This window comes from Haliaeetus albicilla, chromosome 2 (assembly GCF_947461875.1).
Source record: "Haliaeetus albicilla chromosome 2, bHalAlb1.1, whole genome shotgun sequence".
NCBI classification, from domain to species: Eukaryota; Metazoa; Chordata; class Aves; order Accipitriformes; family Accipitridae; genus Haliaeetus; species Haliaeetus albicilla.
In genome coordinates this window covers 66,654,311-66,670,861 of record NC_091484.1, presented here as the reverse complement: position 1 = coordinate 66,670,861, position 16,551 = coordinate 66,654,311, and positions in this window count along the sequence as shown.

The following is a 16,551-nucleotide window of genomic DNA, read 5'->3' as shown; positions in this document are numbered from 1 at the left end:
AAGGAGAAGAAGAAGTGGAAAAAAATTAGAAGGAAAGTTCTGATCACTGTTTGTCTATCCTAGGTAAATACAACAGTCTCTGAAACAAACCACTAGAAAAGTGGAGGGGAAGCCTAGGGAACATATGCTGAAGGCATACCCTGACTGAAAGGATATACTCTAGCAATATTCAAGTAGATGGTTAACAGGGGAAAAGGAGAAAAAAAAAGTTTTAAAAACAAAAATTGAGGCAGCCATTGAACACTGAATGGCATCAGACTTAATAAATCTGTGAAGTAAAAAGAGGAGGGGGAGACATGGACATTTCTTTGATCGACAGCAGTGTAACTAACATCATATTTTGCATTACTGACTTACAGGAGATGCAATATGCACATAAGTGTAAGTGGAATTCAGCACTGAAGGTATACAGAATTATTTTAATGTCATATCATGGAGAACTCTCGTTTCTGTTTTTATTTTTTAGTCTCCAATAAAGGAATTTTCTGTAGTCCCTGAGCTCTGATCGAAGAGCCTTTTAACAATGTTATTCATATTAGTTTCTGAAATATGCTTGTTTCCAATCAACAAGCAATCTTTGCTGTTGATATCACCTATTTGACTTTAGATTGCAACATAGATGTCAGCGGAAACCCAAGAAATGCAAAGAAGAGCAAGCTATTTACTTAGAGGCAAACCATCCTAAGATAGGCTTTTTTTCCACTTTATTGTCATTATGATTTCAACAATGCTCCATTCACTCTCACAAACTGTTTTACTTTTATTATTGGTTGAGGTAATTGGTGTTTTCACTGGGCTCAGCATGTTTCTTGCTTTACTTAGTCCTTAGCATTAACACTAATGCCCTTGGAATCCAACTTTGTAGGTTTTCCTGGGGTTTAACTTCTGCAGGAGTGAAGCACAGGCTCTGGCATCTTCCTTAAAGATCACACCAACTAGAGAAGACTTTTAATCTAAATGATGACAAAGGCGGGCGGAAAGCACCAGGTAAAAATATGAGGAGCTTTTTGTAAGCTTACTTTAGCCCCAGTCAAATAAACGATGTTTATTTGTTTGATAAGTGTGCAGGGTAATAAAGGGTAAAAGTAATTAATGAACTTCTCTGGGGCCAGTTACTCCAAAGTATGTGCACATTTTGTGCCTACTTGAATTGTGGACTCAAATATCCAAAGCATTCACAGAGGTCAGTTATTTGGGTATGTGTGGAAAATCACATTATTTAAACTGGTATGCATGTATGTGGCTATTCTTATAACTAAATGTGGAAATTTATACAAGAAATTGCTTAAGGCTGACTTTGCGAAAAAAAGCCTCTAGATTTTTTGATAATTCTTTGGAAGCTGCAAATTGGCCTAAGAAGTTTCCAGGAGCAACTTTTCTTGTGAAATTTCTCATTTCTAACTGAGTTGGAGAAACTGAAAAAGCCTTGTTACATTTGTGCATTTAATTTCTAGGCACAGACAAAAAGGAGAAGTGTAGTGTGGGAGAAATATTGTTGAGTTATTGCTTTGCTAAACGAAGAAGTTAGCATAAGTTTTACAAGCCTCCAGAACTGTTCGATACATGTTGGGCTTAACCCTTAATTGGCTGAATTGTTCCATCCAATCCAACTTGCTTATATAAGTAAAACCTGAGCTTATTCAGATGTTTTGATTTCTGGGGCCACCATCTGAAGACTGAAAGCTTACACAGACTTCACATACAATGAAACTGGTAAATACGAGGAGTTATTTGGCACAAATACCCTTTTTTTTCACAGTGTGCAATATACATTAGGCAAGGTAATAGGGCATTATTATTCCATTGACTGTAAGGGAAGTGTGACATAAATCTTGGTCAGGTTGGCCATCATATGCTGCTGACAGCAGTCATAGTCACTTTCCAGATAATAAAGAGTACCATGGGGTCCTTACTGATGTTATGAAAGAGGACTTTCAGTTTGCGTTTCATTAGTACATCAGCTCACAATACCAGCAGAGTTTTTTCCTGACATTATACCGGGGCATTAGTTAAACATTGGCACTTATGGAAGATGGACATTAGTTGAACAACTTTCTGCACGTTTGCTTTGACTCTAATCTGTTTACAGGGCCTGAAAGATTTGTAAATTCAGTTCATCCTGGAGGTTGAAGTAACATGACTGACAGCTGACAAAATGATTTTACATTTTTATTTTTTGTTTTGCAACCTATTGTAAGAACAATATGGTCAGCCAGCAGTTGCCTGAGTCTATGTGCATGAATCTGTCACTTACATCTGTCATATTTTCAGTCAAGGAAAATTATTACGAAAATATGAACGTGTCTAACTGTGCATACGTTTAGGCTGGAGAACATCATTGATTTCAGCCCTATCTGGAAAATGCTCATAGGGTGTTTAGTTTGCAATGTGTAGCAGCCAAGATGCTAGACACTAAAGCTTTAAAAAGAAATGTGCATTATGTGTGGTTTGGATTTCAGCAAGTGGTTAAGGACCAGGATTTGCTGAGACATTTATCCCAGAAAATGTGTATACCCGAAATATCTCTGTGTGAGATCAGTATGAGAATTTTCTGAGTATAATTAACACTTACACTTTCCTGCAAGTGTGGTGCACAAAAACACTTGAGATAGGTAGACAGATACATAGACAGATAAATATGCACACATGAATCTTCACCAAGTGCTCATCTAAATTATTACTGAGTTATCTCAGGTTTTGTACTCTAGTTTGATATTGGGGTTTGTGCCTGTTTCCCTTAGAAGATCAAACTGTGCCTATGTGTCTGAAATTGGTATCCTGATGGTTTGCTGATTGATATGCTACTAGCATATTTCAACTTGATGTGACAAAAAAAGCCACAATCTCAAATGTATTTTACATTTTTTTCATGTAAATAGTGGTTGAGTAGAGACCTATTAATGCAGCCTGACCGCTAAGTTTATTAGATAACAAAGACTCTGCAGAGGAAAGACATTGCCAATGTCAGTTCATCACAGGAAATCAAAGCTTTGGTCAGCTTGCACCTTATTTGATGCTGTAGAACATTTGCATAGGTCACAAAGACCAATAAATCTTAGTTCTAGGTAGTTAGTTTTACAGCTCACAAAACCCATTATTATTAATGTTATTACTGTTTGTGCCTTACACTTCTATTTTGCAAAGTTGAAATCAGCAGAACCAAATGCTGGATTTCATACTGTCATAACTATGCTTTCCTATCTGCCTCTCATAGTGTAAAGACCAAAGGGATTAGTCAAGTAGCATATTCCAGTACCTCACTGAGCTCAGGTTTTAGACATCGTTTTCTTATAATGTCTGTCCAGCTACCGTGGGTCTTCTCTTTATGGGCCTGAGGAACACAGTCATCAGTAAGTAGTTGGCTTTACTTATCATATATGTCAATACAGCTGGGGAGCCTTTCTTCTGATTTGGAAACAGTACCCTAACCATGCCCTTAGAGAAGAAGATCTCTGCTGTCGCCTAGTCAGCAAACTAAAGAAGAAATAAGCTGTGGGAAACAGCATACTTCTTTCTATCCATCATAGTCTCTGATAGCATCAATTATTTTTATTTTTTTTTATATTATTTTGGACTCCAGTGAACTTTCAAGAGTCTCATCAGTAACATGCTGCCTGAAGGCAATGTTTAGGTAGTAATATCTTAGAATTATTATTGTTTATAAAGCCCTTAAAACAAAAAGATAGCTATATTAGAGGAACGACTTAAAATATTATCAGGAAGAGTAAAACAGTACGAATCTCCAGTCTGCTATCATGACCCCTTATGCGTGTGCTGTAGGTAAAAACTGTCAGTTTTGACAACGCTTTCATCAACGCAAGGTTCATGAGACTCTTACCCTTCAGGTAAGTATCCTCTGCAGGTGGAAGACATCAAGCTAGTCAGTTGGTGCCTGTCAGTAGAAGATTAGCTAGCGGCAGGTAGTCTCCAAAGGAAACTGTAAACTTAAAGCCTACTTGAAATAATTGTTTTCTCCTTTTGTTTTCTTTTTCTTTTGTTTTCTTTCTTTTTTTTTTTTTTTCAACAAGACTGCCCACAACATACTTGTTTTCATACTCTTTCCTGTTGGAAAAGAACCTTGCAACTCTCCATGGAAATCTGTGCAGTGATACAAATCACATAATAGATGATCTCTTACAACATTAATTTGATGATTTTTATTGTGAGTGAAGTAGCCCAGCTACTTCCTGCTGTGGAGGCATGGTGTGATTGCTACAGCATTATCAGCTTGGTCCATAGTTGTGAAGGAGCATATTCCTTCCACTTTCCATGTGGTAGAGTAGACACCTCCCAGGCCTAGCCACAAATATGTGGGAAAAGTTCCTCCCTAGCATTTAAAATTTACTTCTCATGTGCACTAAGGCCATTTTTCACCATACAGATATAGGAAAGTGTCACAAGGAGTGTTATTTTAAGGGTCCTTTACAATGCTACAATGATGTAAAGTAGCCATAATGTGAATGTGAATGAGATGTATTCTCCAAAGGTATGGATGAAACATCAAACACTTACAGAGATCTGGCATGGGTCCAGGAGAGGAGCTGATTGTAGAAGGATCACAAAGGTAGTTTTTATGGGTCAGTAGCACATATGTAGGACTCCATGCCAGCAGAAGTCCAAAGACTTGCTGTCACAATCCTATCCATGAAAAAAAAAAAAAAAAAAAAAAAAAAGGCAAGCTAATTGGAATTTTTCTAAAAATAGACTGTAATGTTCATTTATGTGGAGATGCTGCATTAACAAAAAACATTAACTGTTAAATGTGTTTCCACCATCCTGTAGATTTTTATTCTTTTCTCAAAAAGCAATGCCACTCCAAAGCAATATTCCTATGTAATTATATATTAAATTAAAATAAAGCTGCCTTAACAACAGTTGAATTCTCCATAATTCTTTGATGTCATGAAAACCAAACAAGTCCCCAAAGAATAATGAGTCAACAGCTGCTTTTTGCCCCTCTTCCCCTCCTGGTTCTCCTGGTAGCTGAGGGAATCTTCATTTGGGGCTGCTCAAACAATTTGGGCCAACTTTATCATTGGAGTAATTTCAGTGGGTGAGTGCAGCTGCACAGGGCATTAATCTGGTCTCATCATTTTAAGGCAAAATTTAAATGTGCCAGAAAGAGTAATGTTAGATCCAATGGCTGTAAGACTTTTATGAATCTGTTTTCCAGTCTTTATCTAGTCAGAATCAAGCTTTTTTTTTAAACCATGATACACTCCAGCAGAAATTTAGACCTTATATAACATTGCATTTAAAGCATTTGTCTTTACTCAGTGCTATGTTAATGGGGGTGAAAAAACTTCTCATCCAAGCATACAAACTTTGTGAAATTAAATTTTTAGACCAGGATCAACATTTGAACCTTGACGTAATGTCTAACTGGAGCCTAATATAAGTAGAGTAAGACAGATTTGACTAAAGAACAGAAGACCTAGACATTATCCAAATTTCAAACAACTTAATATGGAAGTGTTTCTCTATTTTAAGGGTTTGTTAGTTGTTAGTCAGGGGAGAGAAAAAAAAATCTTTGTACACCTCTGTTCCAACATGAAATCAAAAGCAGAATTGTTAAAAATGTCTTTTTACTCCATCTGGACCTGTACAAGAAAGCACTTTCAGTGACATGCAAAAATATGTCTTCAGTCCAGTTTTATAGACTCCACTGTTGGAGACTTTACGATTCTCTGCAGATTCTTTCCAGTCTTTTTACCGTTTGGATATTTTTCTGACACCTACTATGTCTGTTTCTTGATTCGTTTTAAGCACATTTCTTCCTGTCATAGCCATCATGGGCCGGAGAAAAGAGTATGATTTTCCCTCCTACAACAGTTTTGAAGATGATTGTCCTTCTCTCTTCTTCATGCTGGAACTATTCTTCCACAAATCTCATATTCAGCTCATGATTTCATCTTCCATCTCCTCTCCTGAAGAAGTAAATCAACCCCCGATTCTTCATTCCATGCTACACTGTGCAGTTAACGATTCCTAAATTGGGCACTTTCCACTGAGCTTTATTCCATTTCATTCTATTTTTCTCCAGTCTGCTATTGCCATTTTGAATTCCAGTCTTGTTTCCCAGTGTATGTTAAAGTCCCTCTCACCTTCATGCCACTTGTGGGCTTAATGCAGGTTTCTGTCTACTCACATCATTGGTAAAGGCCTGAGTAGAAACAGATCCGGACAGATCCCAGCCGAACAGCTAATTGTGTGCTTTTGCTTGACAGTGAATCACTGACATATATTCTCTGAGCTCAAATCCTCACTTCTCTCAGTCGTGTGTATCTGAACACCTATGGTTCAGAATTGCTGACAATTGCCAGAAGGTTTAATGACCTGGATGCTTTTCACCTTCTAAAATCATTATGTCTTCACTCTGGTAGTTACTGTATCTTTTAATTTTCCATATTAATTACTACACATAGGCTGCCAGGCATAAAAGTTCATATTTTTTATTCATTGCTTTTGTTGAGTACAATGTTCCATTTCCTTACACAGTTAAACTGCACCGGTACTTTATAGCCTTTAACAAAGAGAAAAGTGTTTGCAAAGGCTTTTTCCTTTTGTTTTCCAGGGTTCCTATAGCCCAGCAGAGGACTTTGACTATGAACTGTTACCCTATTTATGCTTGGGTTTTAAGTTATTTATGGAGAAAATTGTGTAATGTGTTCTCTAGGTAAATTAACATACAGTGAACATTTATCAGCATGGATTACTCGTTGTGCAATGGAGGACTTTTCCAACATACGGCCAGAGCTCCACAAGGGACAAGAGTAAATGGAAAAGGAGGCAGCAACAATATGATTACGGAAACAATGCCAATTTGTAAATGAAAAGCTTTGAATCTTTTTTTCCTTTTGTTTTTTTTTTTCCCCTGAAGCATAGTGCCCATGGGCATTTCTAAGTAGATCTGGGCAGGCCTGCAGATAAAACAAAATTCAGGCAAGCCAAGGACCTGGATATTCTCCATAAGTAAAAATACAAGCCAAGCTGTTAAAGTTGGCTGCCCATTTACGGGAAAAAAAACCAAACCAACAAACCCAATCAAAAACCCCCAAAACCAATTCTATGTAAAAATACATAAATTCATTGCGACCATGAGGAAATCATACCAAAGGATTGTCTTTATTCACAGATGTGAAGCCAAGGCAAAGCTTGTAAATCAACAGGATCTCAAATTAAACTTCCTTTAAACCAAGTCTAAGTTTAAGTTCTGTGAATTTATATAATTGAAGTACGATAACAGGAACTTTAATGTCAACATAATCAGGTCCCAGGAACAAGTAAATCAGCTCTTTATTGGAATATGCAGTTCTTACATAGCATAGAATTACACCTTTTACAGAAAAGGAAGTTAGAGAGACAGGGAAGGATGAAAGAGGAGCCTCTTAGAGACCTGATAATTAAAAGAGTCTTTTTCAAACACAAACAGAAGATTATGACTTGAGTTAAAGAAATCGCAATGCTTATATATGCACTTATTATCAACAAAGGTCCTTGCATTTAAGTAAAACAATGCTTATGAAGAAAAATAAGATGAGCTATAAGCAGAAATGTTTTCAAAGCACAATATTGTTCATGGATTTCCATAAAATAATAGTGACTGTTTAGAAGTGTCCTTTTTAAATTATCATGGACTAAATCAGAGGCTAGAACTAAAACGTAGCCACTCTGAAAAATAATGGCAGTGAAGGCTGCTGTTCTTTATGCGTGCTGTTCACATTTACTCTGCAAACACATAGTTCAGTTTAATTAGCATGTGATTGAAAAGTGTTGACGTCTTGTGTTCTGTGTTGCTAAATGGATTTCCTCATGCTGGGGAATATGTAAATTCCTTGAAGAATTGTTTATGCTACCAGAGCAGCTTTTAAGTAATTCTGATGACAAGAATTAAAGTAGGCAGCCAACATAGTTATTTTGAGGATTTAATATAGTTGTGAACACAAGAGTGTAAATAACTTTTTCAAGGAGCTGAAGCAGTCTGTGAAAACAGCTGTACAGATTATTTTTTTTAAATTTTTTTTTTTTTCATTTCATGGAACAGTAGAGTTGAATTGCAGCTTTTGTCCCTTCTCATTTCTGGCAGCCAAAAATAAGATGAATAAATGTAAAAAAAAACCAACCTCTCCTTCAAAACACTGAATATCATTTAAAAAAGAAAAGATTTACGTATTTCTGTATGATTCTTCTCTGGGCTATAAAAACGTTAAGTGTCTGTAGCTTCACTTATTTCACAAAGTATATTTCTAATTCTCTGTGGTTGTATAAGAGAAAAATATGAATTAAAGTGTAAATTACACTTCTTTGAATGCTACATATTTTTAATTGTCAGAATGGCAGAGGCAAAGTACTGTCAAAAGCTTACATAGTTCAGACTAATCTTGAAATATATGGACACTGAAATTTCCACTCCACAGACAGATTTGCAGCTTCAGAATCAGTTTTATTCTGAACCAGAGTGAAAAAAAACAAAGAGCTTTGCAAGAAACATAATTTCCAAGAATAAACAACTCAAATTAATTAAAAAAAAAAAAAAAAAATATAAAATGTTAGACTGCCATGTTTTTCAGGCTTATAATAATTTGGAAAACATTTTGAAAGGGAAAGTTATTTCAAGATGAAAAAGCTGAAAAACATTCCTGACATAAAAATGTCAAATATCTTTATTATTTGTTTTCAAATTGGAAATGTTATAAATGAAATCAACGAAGATTGGAAAGTTCTCTAGTTCTGTCCTAATGTACGGACATTAATAATCATGAGCTGTATGGGAGCATGCGAGAGCAACTAGCATCAGCAACAGCCATCAATCTAAAACCAGAGAGTTTTGGGAGGTTACTGGCAACCCTTCCTCACTTTTAAGGGTGACTTCTTTCCTTGTCCCCAACACTGACCCACCAAAGTCCCATAAATATATTATTACTGGAGAGGCTTGGACCTTTATAGGCAGAAAATTATGCTGTAATAAGGATTAATCTAAACCGAAGTATTCACCTAATGTGAATCCTTTAAAGTTTCTAGTCATAAGGTCTAAGATAGCTTCCTGACCTCCCATAGGAAAATGCAGAAAGTAATGTGCTTCTAGAAAGTCATTCATCCGTTGTAGCCAGATGTTTATTGTAGAAAAGATTTTTTTTTTCCCATTAGGTCTGTCAGTAGAGGGCTTTGGACCAATAGATGCTGAACTTTTATGTGGGTAGTTAGATGACATTAGTCTCCCTTTAAATGTCAGAATAAACCATATAGAACAGAAAATCCCTTTTCAGTGCATTACCCAGATAATACTCCTTTGAGTCCATTGTGTTCATTGCATCACATCACACTAACTGAAGATGGTGTTGAACAAAAATTATTTTTGCTCAAATACAAAGTTAATCTACCTCAACAAAATGCATGCTTATACTAGGTAAGCACTATGTTTGCCAGACCCTGTTCTCTTCTTTGGAAACTCTGTGAATATCCTTCTGCTTATGAGATTGAATCCCTGCCACTGAGGTATGGTGCAGGAGAGTGGAGCTGTATCCCCAGCCTTCCGACCCATTCCCAGCATCAGACACTCTGGTGGATGCTCTTCAGTAGTTCTTCTCATCAGTCACATGGATTTAAATAAAACTTCAGCATGATCATAACTAGTACTATTCTTTCTGAACAAAGGACAGTTCAAAGAGGGAGTGGAAAAAAATTAACACCATGATGTCTTATTATGAGAACATAAATGAGATTGTGATAAAGCAGAGGGAAGAAGATAAGGGAAGGTAAGGGAAACAGAAAAGACTGCATAATGGATCAGCTCTCTCAACTGGTTCTAGAAAATGTGAACCCAGAAAACCAAGGAGATCCAGCCCGTCAAAATCAATAAAAAGTCCATTGACTTAAGGTGATGCCACATCAGAGGCCCTTTTTATCCTTAAACCTTAGAGAGATACCAGGATGAGACAACTGTCTAACCACATGAAAGAAACCTCCACTCTACTAAGTTACAGCTTAACTTAAAACGAAGGAATTTCTGCAAATGCTTAAGTTACGCTGTATCTTTTACCAGGTAGATATATAATGAATAGCTTAGCAGGTGATAAGAAGTAGAACAAAGGATTAAAATCTATTCAAGTGCAGACAGCATTTCATTTTGATTTTATCAATATCTTAGAAACAAAGATAGACACAACCAACCAGTCACAATACTAACAACAGGAAACAAAAATAACATTCTTTGTACTTGCAGCTAAATTTTCTTTTGTTCAGATGGAAAACTCCACTGTTTATAGATTGCAACATCCTCCTTAGAAGTAATAAAATCCTCTCTGACATTTTATGGACATTAGCTTGGCTTCCAAAGACATTTCTTAAAACTGCAAGCTTCGTATGTCCAGTTTTTGAGGTTAATACATTATATAAAATATACAGAATAATTCTTGATCTTCTCAATGCATATTGAATTCATGAGGTTTGGAAAGTGAAGAAGGAAAGAAATCCTACCATTAATCTTCTAGTGTTGATGATTCAGATATGTCAGGTTTAAAATTTGGTAGAAGAAAATCCAGAGATGCTTTAAAAAGCAGGTTGACTTTTACCAATAGGTTGAAGAAATATAATCTTCTGGCTTCAGCTGTGGCCAGCATAATCAGCTGGTTTTGATTTCCTTCAACTATTTTAAGACATAAACTATGTCTGCTACGTAACATAGTCACACTGGTTCCCGAAAGCAAGACAGAAGTCATGGAAATTCAATGAGCGTGCTACAGGGATTGGCTTGATCTTGGTTACCTTAGTGGCTCAAGCAGGACTCATATTTATGACTGAACAAATCACAAATTTTTCCACTACAGAAGTGTTCAGACAAACTACTGGGTCCCACTGCATAAATGTAAATAAAATTTAATTTTAGAGTCTTGTCTTTTCACAATATCAGCTTTTGTACCTGTACTACAAGAACAGACGGAGTATGGGAAAAAATTGAAGTGTTAATTGATTTTGTTTGAATCCTGTTACCCTCTGTTTGGTGTGAATTGTTAAGTTGTCAAAACATTAAGTTTTATAAGGAATGGAGCAGACAATCAAAAAGATAATTCTATTGATATCAGAGGTGTATCTTCAGCTAATGTTTTACATTCACACTGGTTATCCCATCTCAGACTACTGGAAAATAAGGGGAATAATAAAAGAGCAATAAAAATTAAAGAAAAAGCCTGTTCTCAGAAAATGAAAACTAGCTTTGCTTTCCTTAGTAAAGAGATTAAAATGCAGAATTTCTGTTACAGGAAATTTATTGAGTTCAAGAATTTAAGTACATTGAAATAGACTGAGAAAACAAACATGTACAGGAGTATCAAGAATATCTTGGGGTATGACAATTATCCCCAAAAATGTTAAAAGGAGCATTTATCTTTGTGTTTCACAAGTATAACTATTAAAAATTAAGATCTAATGTGGGGGAACAGATTACTCACTGCTTCTGTGAAGTCATGTCACCTTCCTCAGAAGCATCAGGTATAGATAGCTGATTCGGATCAGGTTTTGGAATGATGGAGTAAGATTCAATATAGTAATTCCTGTATTTACATGTATATAGGAAAATATCAACAGAATAACATAGGACACACAGAAACCTCCCAAAAGCTCTGACTACATCCTATGGATCAGGTATTTGATCATGTGTAATTCAGATTATGGTCTGAAGTAAAAAATAATGTCTCCACAGGATTACATGGAGTTTTCTCTTGCCAAGCATTCATACATTGAAGGCAGGAAGAATAAAAGAAAGTGATAATTAATGAGGTCGAGATGAATTCCTCTTCCACTGTCATGCTGGGTCTAGCTTCAATGCAATGCATCTTTCTTGTATCAAAATACTAGATAGCAGATTTTAGGTAATAACTTAGCTCAAGTTTATTTCTGTTGTAAAAAATAAGGTTTCCCTTCAGGAAGTTTGAAACTGAAGTTGTGTCCTGAACTTCTTTCTGAAGTTATTTCACCTCCATAATAACACTTTTGCCCCTTAAGAAAATATAAATGTTCTTTTACACAGTAAGCAAATCAGGAAGTATTGAAGGTAGAAATGAATAATGATACATGAGAAAAACCACACTTTGCCTTTGAAAGACAAGAACATATTACATCAATACAGAGTAGTATGTCAATATTTAGAAATAATTAGGCAGTTACACTGCTAGCTGATAACATTGCAATGAAGATATGCAAACGTGGATTAAAACCTCACTGTTACAACCACCTCAAAAATAGCTACACAATATAAAGCAGAACACTTTGCAAGATAGCAAGTCAGATGACATCTACCTTGCCAAAATTGACCCAACAGACAAACACAACCAATTGAACCTCATGCATATAAACTCTTAAGTCATGAGTTATCACAATGTCAGGAGTCTTTTTTCTTTGTTTGGAATATTTCTTCCTATGTTCAGATGCCTGCAAACAATAAGATTTGGGGATTTTGTAATATTTCTTGAATGCCTTCTTCCCATTGTGGGATCTTTCAATATTATTCCTTTTAACTTTAATGAAGAAACAATGTGAAATCTGCTGGCAATTTGCTTGCTAGCATGACTGAGACTGTATATTATAATTAACTTGTGTCTTGTTTATTTTATTTTTTTCTCTGTGGATGCAAAATGAGTAACCTGTGGATTCCAATTATATGGGAAATTTCAGCTTCAGGGAGACTGGTTGGTTAGTAGAAAATTGTGGAAAAAAAGGCAGCATTATGAATTAACTAATCTTTGATTTTCAGTGTATGTGGTTTTTAATCCTAGTTCTGCATGTAGAAAAAATGCATTAATTTGATTATAAGGACTGTTGATTTTCTCACTGTTTCTTTGTATCTTTTATTCTTGAATCTCCTTCTTTGCAACCCATCTGTGCATTGCTTGCACTCCATAATGATATCCAGAGCATGAATCAGGTGATGAAGAGTGATTCACATGGATGAAATAATCCTGGAATCTGCTGGAATCATTTAGGGCATTTCATAATTAAATACGTAATAAAAATACAAAGTGTTTCCATTACAGTGACATTCTGAATGAGAAGAAGGTGGAGAACCCAGAGAAGCAGCTCATCATACAACAAAGCAGATGCCAGAAATCTGTGTTGGATAATCTGCTGTTTATTAGCTTCTATTTTGCTACCTCTCTCCCAAAAGAAACACAGCTATTTTATGCCTCACTTACTTTCTCTAGTAACAGATCTACACTGGACTTAGGAAAGCAAGCTATGTCAGCCATGCAACACAAATACCATGAAGCAGAGGTACAGGTAAGGGACAAATACAATGATTTTATATTCCCATTTTTTATGAAAATACAACAAATGATTTTATTTGCCAAAGGAAGGAGGATAAACTATGCAATATGCAGGCTTCTGTAAGAGTATCATGATCACCTAACATTGTGATAAGATAAAATAGTTTAAATAGTTATGTTTTTCATTTGTAATGGCATAATAAAATTACCTGGTTTGGAATTTTCCTCTTTAATATGGCATTTTATAAATTGACATAACACTTTGTTTAGCATCTGTAACCTATTGCTGGGTGAGAAGGACAATCATTACAATTTTAATGACATGGGGGTTTGGCTTTTATGTTAATTCTGACAACCTTGTATTATAAAAATATAGTATGTTTCATCACAGTTCTGATTACTTAAGTTGACACTGGCAAAAACTACCTATTTAAGAAAATGTTGAGTCTTCTTAAAGCTGTCTTTTACATGGTGATAATAGCTTTTAAAAGAAGCTGTACTGGCTGCAGACAGACAAGTGAGTTAAATTCATCTTTATTGATAAAGAGCTACTGATTTGAGTGGATTGACCACAAAGATGAAGTTGGCCCAGAGTGCCGGAGAACAATCACCGGCTCTCTTCTTGCCAAGAGAATTTCAGTCCAAAAGAAAGAAAACATTTCCCTTTTATGGTCTAGTCTGGAAATCCCCATCGAGTTAGAGAAGTACTCAAGTATCTCTCCTTGTCAATATTCCCTTTCTCCTGCCCTATGAGAAACCTGAAATACGTTAAGCAGAACAACTGTCAAATTACCAGTAGCCAAATGGAGATAGTTTTCTGTCCTTAGTGCTATAGTCTTTACTTAGTTTTTCTTTCAGATCTGGAATGGTGAAAGGAAGGATGAAAGTGTGCAAAATGAATCCCTATGTAATCCATTTTGTAATCTGTTTTTATATCTGCCAGTTGACTGACAACATGTTTTCTCAGGCCGGGAAGATGAGTCAACCAATGTACTTCATTTGGCTTCTTTCTCACCCTCACCTTGGAATGTATACAAGAGAGACTGATTCCTCTCCCAATCATTACAAAAGAATCACTGCACTCTTACCTAAATAGTCCTTACATTGTTAAGCACTGTGAGAAAGTTGTAAGGAACAGGATATTCTTAAGGACTACAAGCATGTCTAAATGCTCATATAGTGTATATCTTTATAATCTCTCTTGAACATTCAGACTATGCCTGACCAAATTTGATTACTGGCTATCTATAACTTGATTATAACAAATCTTCTTTTCAAGGTTTATAGGGGTTTTTTTTTTGAAAGCAAAACATGAAACCCTATTACTCATTTTGTGCAACTAATTGTCATATAATTACTTGTGCTTCCCATGTGTGCTTCATCAGCTCTAATTTCATAAAGGTAGCTTTAAAGGTAGTGAAACAGGAGGCAAAAGCAGTTTTTGGTCAGCCTGAGAAAAACAACACACCTGCTAGATTCCTATGCAAAGCGACAAGTGGAAAAACAGGTTTGCTAACAAAGAGTAATTGAGAAAAACTTCTGCATGTTTCTGAATGAAATGGAGAACCAAAAATTATTTAATCCTGTAGAAAGTCAGATTTCCTGTCTTTGATATTGTCCCCTTTAAGGGAAGATATTAACAAAAACAAAGGAAACAAAATCTTGTAGTTCTTTTGAAGGTGAAAAATATTGAGGTTATATCGTTTAGTGAAATGCCAGCCAGGTATTTTTCCCCACCTCTGAGCTTTGGTTCTCATCCAAAACATAACAAACCGAGCAAAAAAAGACGTGGAGGTGCCTTATCACTTTTGTTTCCCATTTCATGAAGAACTCTAAATTACATTGGTGAGAGAGAAGGATGATAATCGGGCTGAATCATCTATGGTAAAATATAACTTTATATCAAAATCTGCAAACTTTGTTGCTGTTGTTCAAATGTTGCACCTGAACTGCTGCTGAAGCTTTACAAAATAATCATGCAATTGCTTTTCAGACTGCACAAAGTTACCATAATCGTAAAGTTTGATCCTGCATCTGTTGAATGAATGGGAAACATTACCTGAATTTCAGTGGGAACAGAGCCACACCTCTATTTACATGAATTGTAAGGCACTTTCTTCAAACTGTAATAATTACATTAGTGATATCCAGGGAAATCTTCAGCATTTGGCTTGATAGTGAGGATGTAAAAGAAGCAAGCTAGGTCTCAAAGGAAGTGCATGTATTTTTAATACTGTGAAACACGGATTTTAGGATTTCAGAAGCACAGAAAAAAGAAATTTTTTTTCAAATAAGAGAGATGATGGTACATGCAAATTTTAATGTCCTGCTCAGAGTGCCAGAGGATACTTCGAGAATTACACCCTTCCAGAACCTGTCTTTCACCTGCACAAAATGGACTCTCAGGGCTTCCTGCCAATGGATGCCCAGTTGCTGATTTCCTATAGAAAAGTTAGGTCCAAACTGAAACCCAGGAATTGCTCAAATATGAAAATATGGATCAGTCTTTAATTGTACACCAGCAAAAGACCATACCAGTGGCCGCTTTCTGGACCTCCTGCTTGATAAACTAATTCAGCTGTGATTGGAGAAAGAGTGCAAAGTGTTTAGAGTAGTCAGTACAGTGCTGTGGTCAACCTAAAAACATGTCAGGAATTCTGAGGGAAATTAATCAGCAAAATGAAAAATCATCAATATTTGTAACATCAATTTTTGAAAGAATAAGAGTAACTAGTGCTCTTGTAGCTAATTTTAAAGCATAAGAAAAATTCACCTGAGGGGGGAACATGGAGGGAGTTAAAAGCAAACAGACATTTCCTAAGTAATTAATTATAATTTAACTGCAATATAGTAGAGAAAAAATATGCATTATATTTGATTTGAATGTATAGCATATATACTTAATAGTCACTTTCAGTTACAAAAATAAATCAGTATAAAATATTACCTGAGTGTCCGATGCCTCATGAAGTGAAAATGAAAAGAGATTGTCTAAGATTTACATGAAAATATCTATAATAAAAAGGAATAAAAATTGATACCATTATTTAGGGCTTCTTTTAAAATAGCTTCTGAATGTTCTTATCTTTTCAGATTACAGTAGCTGCAAAAAGGACTTCGAGAAGACTTCCCTGAAGTGTTTTACAGCAGACAGACCTGCTTCTGATGCATGAAGCAGGTATTTAATGATACACAGCATTGCCTACAGATGTGTCTGTGCTGCAGTCAGGTGTCATTTATATCTCAGTAGCTTAGATATTGAAAGGAGCACAAGTGTAGGAAGTGGACTTCA